The sequence below is a fragment of the Hylobates moloch genome, unplaced genomic scaffold (genome assembly GCF_009828535.3).
Source record: "Hylobates moloch isolate HMO894 unplaced genomic scaffold, HMol_V3 SCAFFOLD_4, whole genome shotgun sequence".
Classification (NCBI taxonomy): domain Eukaryota; kingdom Metazoa; phylum Chordata; class Mammalia; order Primates; family Hylobatidae; genus Hylobates; species Hylobates moloch.
In genome coordinates this window covers 38,580,048-38,591,597 of record NW_026652279.1, presented here as the reverse complement: position 1 = coordinate 38,591,597, position 11,550 = coordinate 38,580,048, and positions in this window count along the sequence as shown.

Genomic DNA, 11,550 nt, shown 5'->3' with positions numbered 1-11,550 from the left:
AGGCTGTAGTGTGCAATGATCACACCTGTGAAATAGCCACTGCACTCTAGCCTGGGCAGCATAACAGACTGCAGCTCTAAAACAAAACAAAACAAAAGATTAAAGTCGTAAATAAAAAAATATATATCAGTTGGCTGTACTTACACGGGTATATTTCTGGGCTCTCTATTTTGTCCCTTTGATCTATATGTCTATTCCTCCAGTAATACCACACTGTCTTAACTTCTCTATAAAATGCCTTGAAATCAGACAAACTGAGTTCTCCTACTACTTTTGTTTTTCAAAATTGCTTTAGCTGTTCTAGTTCCTTTTGCTTTTCATATAAATTTTGGAATAATCTTGTCCATATCAAGACTTTTCTGGGATTTTGATAGGAATTATATTAAACCTATATATAAAAATTATCAAATGATTCAGAAAAACAAATGTATCTATGTGTATGTATGTGTGTATCTGCTATACTATGTAGATATATTTGTTTTTCTAAATTGTTTATCTACTGTGTAGATACCCACATACACACACATAAGTACAAACACGAAGAGAAAGAAAAAAGGCAAAATGTAAACAACTGGTGAATCTGGGCAAAAGGTGTGCGCAATTTTTTATAAGTTTGAAACTACATCAAAATAAAAAGTGCTTCCTAATCTTCCGCCGACTAAAAATTATACATGGAAAAAAAGAACACACCGTTAATAAATAACTCAGCAACCCATTATAGCAGGAGGGCTGAGTCAAACTCTCTCCAGGCAGGCCTGCTTCCTGTGTGGCCAGGACCTAGGATTTCCTTGGACCTCCACAGAAGGTTGCAGACAATGTCTGGGAGTCTGGCTAAGGAGCTTACCAGATTGTGTGACCTCGGTGAGATCACAGGCCCGCCTCAGGGGTCCACAGCACAGGGGAGAATGAGGTGGTGCCAGCGAGCGTGGAAGACAAAGGGCTCCAGCCAGGACTAGAGAAGGAAGGAAGATGCCTGAGTCTCAGGCTTCAGCAGCCACCACCCCGTGCAGCATTGACCGGCAGAGGGAGGGAGGATCTGCAGGACCAAGGGTGGACCCTCTTCCCTAACTGTCCACCAGGACAACATGAAAGTTTGTCTACACCTCATGGGGAAGGGAGGAGGGGAACTCTGAAACCCTGAGCATTCACCCAGAGTCATCCCAGAGTTACCTAAAAATGACTTTCAGTTTATCAGATCAGACTGAGATAATAATTTCTATTAAATCAAGGAATATAAACACACACACACACACACACACACACCTTTCTCTGCACAATAGGCACAGCGTAAATATGCAACTCCTCTATGCCTGATAAAATGTGGTGCCCAGCCCTGAACACAAGACTCCAGGTGAAACCTGGCCCACACAGGGTAGAGAGCACCGTGAACTCCTCATTCCAAATCTTACATCTCGGTTAATCTAATCTAAGAATGTAGGCTCACCTTCAACAATATCTATCAAAGCTTTTCCCACAGAAAAGGCCAGTCCTTGATATTTCATTTTCACCGAATATTTTTATTGACTGGTTTTCAAGGTAACCACACATGTTATAAGAAACCTGGAAAAGTGCAGAAAAGCACACAGAAGGAGATTTAAATCACTTGTAATCCTGGTACTCATGAATAACTATTAAACGTTTTTTTCCACACACATACACACACACACACACACACACACACACACATGAAAATCTTACCATTTTGTAACCTTGTAAAAGTTTTTACAAGATATTTTGAGTATTTTCCTATATCATTAGATATTCTTCCTTAACATAATTTTTAAAGACTGCAACAGGGTTTCTCGACGTTGGCGCTATGGACATTGGGGTCAGATAATTGTCGTTGGGGGCTTTTCTGAACATTGTAGGATGTTGCAGACCTCTGACCTCTACTCACTGGATGCCTGTAGCACCTCCCCACTCTGCTGCACATAATAACCAAAATTGTCTCCAGACATTTTTGTCCCATAGAAGGCAAAATCACTCCCAGTTGAGAACTGTTGCTATGTAGCACTTTATCCTGTGAAAACGTGATCATTTACTTAGAAATCCATCTTATTAGATATACGTGTTATTTATAGTTATTCCAAGCTATGAATAAGGCTGAATATACCTCTCTGGTTTTGTTATTTTACACATTTTTGAATTTTCAGAAGTGGCCTTCTGGGTCAAAGAATATGCATGTTTCTAAAGCCTGTGATAGGGCTGGGCACGGTGGCTCAAGCCTATAATAGCAGCACTTTGGGAGGCCGAGGCAGGCAGATCACTTGAGGTCAGGAGTTCGAGACCAGCCTGGCCAACATGGTGAAACCCTGTCTCTACTAAAAATAGAAAAATTAGCCGGACATGGTGGTGGGAGCCTGTAATCCCAGCTACTTGGGAGGCTGAGGCAGGAGAATTGCTTGAACCCGGGAGGCAGAGGTTGCAGTGAGCTGAGATTGCACCATTGCACTCCAGCCTGGGCAACAAGAGCAAAACTACATCTCAAATAAATAAATAAAGCCTGTGATATATTGTCGATTTCCTTTAAAAAGTTACCTATTTATGTTCTTACTAAGAGTATATGAAATTACCTGTTCTAAACTCTTGTTAGCTCTGGAAATTATAATTTTTAAAGATCTTTGCAAATTTTATTTTTGCTATAAGACAATTATTTCAGTTAAATTTTTTCTTGAAAATTTTAGTTTGCCAGGATGTTTTCAATCCTGTCTCTGTCTCTGATAAGTTTTCTATATTTAACTTCATGTCACTTGCAAATTTGACAAGAATTTAAATGTTGTAAAAGAAAAAATAGGGTTTAGCCTAGAATCCTGTAGAAGGCCAATAGAAGTTTCCCATCAATCCATTAGTTAGTTCTGCATCCCTAGGTACAATCATTCAGCAAGTCCCTAACCGACTTAATTACCTCAGCCTCTAACTGGTATTTTCAAACCTTTCCTAAAGGGTACAATGAAAGACAATGTCAAATGTTTTGTTGAGGTCTGGATTTAGTATCTACCACATTTCTCTGGTGAACCAATCTAATAACCCTATGAAAGAATAACTCTTTACCTGTGTACAACCCTTTACAGTTTGGACGCATTTTATATTCATTTGTTTTCATTTGGACAAATGAAAATATATGTTGCACATATTCAGCCCATCCCCCCATTTTCAGCCTCCCTTTCTGATATAGTTGGGGCCTCCAAATCCTAAGCCTTTCCAGAGTTCTGTAGCATGAATCTGTTTCTTGGCTTTTCCACTGCCAGGTTGGGTTTCTGGTCTGCTGAGCCAGTGCCACCCAACCCTGTTCTTCCCTTAAGAGTTACATCTCCTATGAGCTAGGCACAGTGGCATACACCTATAGTCCAGCTACTCGGGAGGCTGAGGCAGGAGGATCACTTGAGCCCAGGAGTCTGAGGCTGCAGTGCACTGTGATCACACCTGTGAAGAGCCCTGCACTCCAGCCTGGGCAGCATAGCAAGAGCTAATCTCTTAAAAAAAAAAAAAAAAAAAAAAGAGTTACATTTCCTATAGGTCTGCAATTCCTGAGGATCGAAGCTGATGCAATTTAGGGGCCCACTTTTTAAAAAACATACAAAAATGGCCCAGACACGGCGGCTTAGGCCTGTAATCCCAGCACTTTGGGAGGCTAAGGCAGGCAGATCACCTGAGGTCAGCTGAGGTCAGGAGTTTGAGACCAGCCTGGCCAACATGGTGAAACTTCGTCTCTACTAAAAATACAAAAACAGCCTGGTGTCGGGCGCCTATAGTCCCAGCTACTTGGGAGGCTGAGGCAGGAGAATGACGTGAACCCGGGAGGTGGAGCTTCCGGTGAGCCGAGATCGTGCCACTGCACTCCAGCCTGGGCAACACAGCGAGACTCCGTCTCAAAAAAACAAACAAAAAAAATAGCCTGGTGTGGTGGGGGGCACCTGTAGTCCCAGCTACTCAGGAGGCTGAGGCAGGAGAATTGCCTGAACCCGGGAGGTGGAGGTTGCAGTGAGCCAAGATCACGCCATTGCACTCCAGCCTGGGCAGCAAAGTGAGACTCCATCTCAAAAAAAAAAAAAAAAAGAGATATATATATACACACACACACACACACACTATATATATATATATATACACACACACAAAATTGGGCCAGGTGTGGTGACTCTTGCCTGTAATCCCAGCACTTTGAGAGGCTGAGGTAGGTGGATTGTTTGAACCTAGGAGTTCGAGACTAGCCTGTGGAACATGGCGAAACACCATCTCTACAAACAATACAGAAATTAGCTGAGTGTGGTGGTGTGCACCTGTAGTTCTGGCTACTTGAGAGGCTGAGATGGGAGGATCACTTGAGCCCAGGAGGTGGAGGCCACAGTGGGCCGATGGCACCACTGCACTCCAGCCTGGACACCAGAGTGAGACCCTATCTCAGAAAAATATATAAATATATGTAAAGTCTGTGACAATGGTAAATATCTATTTACTTGAAAAAAGGAAATCACAAGTTAAACACTTAAAAAGCTGAAATATACCACAAATAACACAAAATCCAGAAAAACAATACAATGTTTTTATTTCTATTTATTTTTTCTTAGGGGTCTGCTCAGGGAACTCTCCTCTGACCAGTCTATATAAAGAGCCAGTCTCCATTCTTCACCCTGCTTTCTTTTATTCCATAGCATTTATCCGAAGAGCATCACTTCTGTCTTATTTGTTCATGTATCTTCTTTCTTCCCCTCTAGAATGTAAGATCTAGAGGGCAAAAACATTTTCTGTCTAGTTTGCCATTTTGCCCACAAAACCAGAAAAGGATAAGTACTCAATGGGTGTTGAATAAATGTTGGAAATTTTCACATAGAACCCCATAGCTCACAAACTGTATGTAGAGTATGATCCAGTTTTTGTTTAAAGATATGCATAGAAAAAGAAGACCAGAAATAGATCAAAATATTTAAAGTGATTATCTTGGGATGATAAAACTAGGATTGATTTTCATTTTCTTAATCCTATTTTTCTAGATATTGCAATTTTAATTTCAGTGATGTATTTAAAATTTTACATAAGTGAAATGCTCGTGATGAAATGCGAGATGAAAAAGCTAGAAACAAAATGTATCTATGTACTATGATCCTGATTTGTTTTAGACATATTTTAATTAAAAAAAGACTTGAAGGAAATGCAGCAACAAATTGAAAATGGCTACCACTGGAAGTTGGAATAACAGATGGTTTTCATTTCTTTCTACTTATTTATGTTTTTGCAGATTTTGTAATGAGCATGAATTACTTTGATAATGCATGATAATAAAAACAACAAATGTTACTATGGAGGAAAGAACGGGAGTTGAGAAAAATGAGGTTCCATTAAATTAGAGGTAAGGCTTGATATTTATTTGGTAGTGTTCAAAGAAAGGGCAGGGAAGACAAAAAACAGTACCAAGAAAGAGGGAATAAGGTAGGAATGGGAGGCCTTGATGAGATCAAGATAGTAATAGGGAAAGAAAGAAGGGATGAATATAACAATGTAGGCAGAGCAGTGGAGCAGAGGAAGTAAGGTGGGCTTTCCCTCACTTGGATTGAAATGAGAGCCCACTCTCAGAACTTCCTAAAGCAGCCCCAGAATAATACATTAATGAAAACGCGAAGGGAGAAGTCCAAGTTGAGTAGTAAGTAAATGGATATCATTTTATAAACTTCTTTTTTTTTTTGAGATGGAGTCTTGCACTGTTGCCTAGGCTGGAGTGCAGTAGGGCAATCTCAGCTCGCTGCACACTCTGCCTCCCAGGTTCACGCCATTCTCCTGCCTTAGCCTCCCAAGTAGCTGGGACTACAGGCGCCCGCCACCACACCCGGCTAATTTTTTGTATTTTTAGTAAAGATGGGGTTTCACCATGTTAGCCAGGATGGTCTCGAACTCCTGATCTCGTGATCCGCCCACGTCAGCCTCCCAAAGTGCTGAGATTACAGGTGTGAGCCACTTTGTAAACCCATTTTGTAAACTTCTGATGGGCTCTTTTAAAAATCAATGAAGAAAAAATATATTCTGAAATTGCTCCAAATGCCTTCTTATCTCCAGTTTTTCAAGACAGGTTTCTGAATCAGGATATTCATGACTTAACTTAATTGTGCATTAATTCAGGTGGTAATGATTGACCGTAACTGCAAATAACAGGACACATTTTTGTGGTCTCCTGAGGACCACCTGGGTAATGGAATAATAATGACAATTAGGATATGGTGAATCCATCTTCTCACTATGAAATAGAATGCCAAATAGAAGTAGTTAGTATTCATTGAAAGCAGCATGTGAATAATCAGATAAAAGAAAAGTACTTAGTGAAGGCAGGAAACACTTAGTGAAAAGTCTTTTAACATTTATTTTTGTAGCACAATAAAATAAAAATGTGAGTTAGTTTTAAAATTCATGACTTATCTAAAGGAACTCCCCAGGACTTATTGCCTACATATAAAGTTACTTTAAAGAGAGAAATAGAGACTGTATTGTAAAATAGAAAGAATTCAAAGTTCCTTTTTATTAGAATACACATTGATATGTGCAAGTGCTTTTAATTAGAGATAATTAAAATAATAGGCTATATTTAAAATAATTACATACTAAAAGATGTCTACAAAATGATGGGAACTTGGCTGTAAAATTTTAACATGAGCAATATTAAGCATAATAATACCTTATCTACATGAATATGGTTTTTTTACTAATCTATCTTTTCACCCCACTTGCCCTTATTCTGCCTAGAAGGGAAAAAAACTCACCAATTTACAGACCTTGATTCAGCCAGTATAGAATAAATTTACTGGAGTTATATCTCTATGACAAAGTTATAAACATAAATTTCCCATTGAAATAAAACTTAAAAATACCAGATCACTTGAAATATCTATCTATACACATATCTATAGAAATAGATAACTACATATTTAATATATAACAGGTCTGTGTTCCTTACATTGATAGTTAATTTAAAAGAAAACAAAACTAGAAAGCCCTACCTAAGAAGAGATGTTTAAGTATAACCTAAGTAGTAATAAAATGAAATACAAATTAAAACAAGGAGCTTCTCTTCCCCCACTCAAATTAGCAAAGCATTTTTTAAATGATAGTACCCAAAGAATCATTATCAATCATCACCAATAGCATTTTAAAGTAGTTCAAACATTTTGTAAAGTAATCTGGCAATATACATTGAGAGGCACAAAAAAGATTATAACTTTCAATTTAGCAATTCCAGCTGTAGGAATGTATCCTGAGGAAATAATCTCACACATGGAAATAGCTACAAGCAAAAAATAATAATCATCTAAGCATTATTCATAATAGAAAAAAATGAGGGAGGAGAGAACCCTGAAAAAATTGGAATAGCTAATAAAAGAACATGTAAATTATGGTACATTCATTTGTTATATTCTGCAGGTGGTAAAAAATGATGGTTATGAAAAACTAGGGGAAAACATGGAAGAAATCTTATGGTGGGTTAAATTTTAACAGCAGAATGTCAGTTTGAATATATTTATGATTGCAATTCTTCAAAAATATGCTTGTTAAAAATACAGAAGAAAATACATGAAGAAGATAATGATAGGGCTGTTAGGTGATGAGCGTATGGGTACTTTTATTCTTTTTCTATACTTACTACATTTTTGTGATGTGATTATATTACTTTAAAAATAAAAATATTGTTAAATTTTTGGAATGGAGATTTACTGGCTTGGAGTTGTTGGGTTTTTCCCCAGTGTTTTTACTGGCTTGGGATAGTTTTTTTTATTTTATTTTATCTCATTTTATTTATTTATTTTGAGACAGGGTCTCGCTTTGCACCCAGGCTGGATGGAGTACAGTGGTACAATCACAGCTCACTGAAGCCTCAATCTCAGGGGCTCTAGCCATCCTCCCATTGCAGCCTCCCGAGTAGCTGAGACTACAGGCGTGCGCCACCATGCCCCACTAATTTTTGTATTTTTTTGTTGAGACAGGGTTTCACCATGTTGCTCAGGCTGGTCTTGAGCTCCTTGGCTCAAGCATTCCTCTTGCCTCAGCCTCCCAAAGTGCTGGGAATACAGGCATGAACCACCACACCTGGCCCTCCAGCTTCTTCTTTAATGCCACTAAATCTCTGAGGCCTTGATAAAACTAGACAGCATAAACATAAAGTAAAATGGGGGGGGTGGGAATTTTTAGGTAAATACAGCTGAAAATGCTTACGATGAAATATGATATTAAAAAATTGGATACAAAGTGATTTATCTAACATATTCTGATTTTCATTTGTTAAAAATATTTTTATTAAAAATAAGGTTTGACCTTAGATATGACAAAAAGGGCAAGCAAGAAAAGAGAAAAATAGATAAATGAAACTTCATCAAAATTAAAACATTTTGTGCTTCGAAGGACAAAGTGGGTGCACTTTATACCCGCTAGCATGACTATAATAAAAAGATAGACAACAGGTACTGTTGACGAGGATGTGGAGAAATCAGAATCCTCATACATTGCCGGTAGGAATGTAAAATGGTGCAGTTGCTTTGGGAAACAGTTTGGAAGCTCCTCAAAAAGTTAAACGTGGAGTTACCATATGAGCCAACAATTACATTCCTAGGAGAAATGAAACATATGGGCAGAAAAACTTATACATACATGAAAGTTCAGAGCAACATTATAAATAGTCCCAAAGTAGAAACAACCCAAATGTCTATCAACAGACCAATGGATAAACAAAATGTGACATATACATACAATGAAATATGATTCAACTGAGTGAAGTTCTGATACATGCTACAATATGGATGAATTTTCTTGTTGTATTTTTTGCGTTTGTTTGTTTTGAGACAGGGTCTCACTCTGTCCCCCAGGCTGGAGTGCAGTGGCACAATTAAGGCTCACTGAAGCCTTGACCTCCCAGGCTCAAGTGGTCCTCCCACCTCAGCCTCCTGAGAAGCTGGGACCACAGGCGCCCACCACCACACCTGGCTGATTTTTGTATTTTTTGTAGAGACGAGGTCTTGCCATGTTGCCCAGGCTGGTCTCCAACTCCTGGGCTCAAGTGATCCTCCTGCCTCAGCCTCCCAAAGTTTCGGGATTACAAATGTAAGCCACCACACCCAGCCTCATGGATGGACTTTGAAAACAAGCTGAGTGAAAGAAGCCGGTTCCACACTTTTACACTGTTGGTGGGAGTGTAAACTAGTTCAACCATTGTGGAAGACAGTGTGGTGATTCCTCAAGGATCTAGAACTAGAAATACCATTTGACCCAGCCATCCCATTACTGGGTATATACCCAGAGGATTATAAATCATGCTGCTATAAAGACACGTGCACATGTATGTTTATTGTAGCACTATTCACAATAGCAGAGACTTGGAACCAACCCACATGCCCATCAATGATAGACTGGATTAAGAAAATGTGGCACATATACACCATGGAATACTATGCAGCCATAAAAAATGATGAGTTCATGTCCTTTGTAGGGACATGGATGAAGCTGGAAACCATCATTCTGAGCAAACTAACCCAAGGACGGAAAACCAAACACTGCATGTTCTCACTCATAGGTGGGAATTGAACAATGAGAATACTTTGACACAGAGTGGGGAACATCACACACCAGGGCCTGTCGTGGGGTGAGGGGAGGGGGGAGGGATAGCATTGGAGATATACCTAATGTAAATGACGAGTTAATGGGTGCAGCACACCAACATGGCACATGTATACATATGTAACAAACCTGCATGTTGTGCACATGTACCCTAGAACTTAAAGTATAATTAAAAAAATAAAAATTAAAAATAAAAATAAAAAAGAAGCTGGTTCCAAAAGACCATATATTGTATGATTGCATTTATATGAACATCTAGAATATGCAAATCTATAGGGACAGAAAGTAGATTAGTGGTTTCCCAGAGCTGGGGAATTGCAGGGTGGGAGAATGGATATGGGGCTTCTTTCTGGATCCATGAAAATATTCTAAAGTTAGACTGCAGTGATGGTTGTCCAATTTTGTGAAGGTATTAAAACTGTTGAATTCATATGCTTTAAGTGGGTAAATTATGTGGTATGTGAATTATATTTCAATAAAGCAGTTTTTAAAAAGTACAACACCTCTATTAGAATGACCAATGATTTTCATTTTCATCTATTTTTTGGTGGTAAGCAGTGTTCCTAACAGGCATCATCTAATAAAGTCTTATCAATGATAACAGTTATGTATTATCAAAAAGCCAGTGAGGCAGAGCTGCTGAGCACAAGTAAGCTCAGGAGCCAACAGAGATCTGGATCACAATCCTTGGCCAGGCTGCTATTAACTATTAGTTAGGTGATCTTGAGCAAGTTACCTAACCTCTCTGGTGCCTCAGCTTCTTTCTCTGCACAGAGAACAGCATGATGATTTCTTCATACTGGGTTGTTCTGACCATTAACGTAGAGTTTGCTTAACATGGCATATGGCAAACTCTCAATAAATGCAGGTCAGCAATAGGAGTAGGAATGGTAGAGGTATTAGTGCTAGTGGTAGTCATCATAGGGCATCTATAGTGCAAAAAAGTTATGAACCACCACTCTCAGCCCACATCATGGTTGCAAGGCACTCTCTCTGCAGGTTGGTAGGTTGTTGTAAGTGAGCAGGTGGGAGAAGATGCCTCCCCAGTTCATACGGCTTTTGCAGAAAGTGTTGAAAGAAGCATTCTTTTGGCTTTCTGGGCATTTTGAATTCCTAATTCTGATTTTTTTTTTTCTCTATGCTTAGGGGAGGCCAGAAGGAGGCCTTTCTCTGAGCTCTGTGGAGGCCAATAGGTAGAACATTTCTTTCCGTTTTGCTGCTATGTATGTTTGTTTCTTTCACTTTCTTTCTTCTTTTTAAAATTCACACCAAAATAAATGATTGAATTTAGATTTTTTTCCAACTTAATAAAACTACCTTGGGTTCAAAAGCTATATTTGAGAGGTATAAAGTAATGGACCTCAATGGAATATGAGGTTTATCATTATCGGGCCTGTCCTATTAGGAGCCTCATACATTCTACCGTTTTACAGAGCTCTACATAATTAAGGAAAAATTAGGCTGGGTTTTTGCTCTTTTTAAACTTATATTTGCTGTCTATAAACACATGGTCACATATTCTAGAGAAATGCCTTCACATGTACAAAAGAGGACGTGTCTGGGAATGTCGGAATCAACGTCGTTGGTCATGGCAAAAATAAATTTTAATCATGCAATTAAAAATAGGTGGCAATGGAGTTGGAATGAATTAGAGCCATACTTATTAACAAGAAAAGACCACCAAAAATTAAATTAAAAAGTTGAAAGATATTGGGAGTATGATCTCATTTATACAAAGCTTAAAATCTATGAAACAAAACTATTGTTTTCGATGCCTCTGTGAGTAGTAAAAGCTAAAAGAGTTGCATGGGAATAATAAACACAAAATTCAGAATAGCGGTGATTTGGGCAGTGAAAGAATGGAGGGGAATGGAGTCAGGGAAGTGCCTTGAACCGTTATTTGTAAGATTTTAGTCTGAGGGCTGGGCATAGTGATGTTCTTTATATTATTTTAATGGCTTT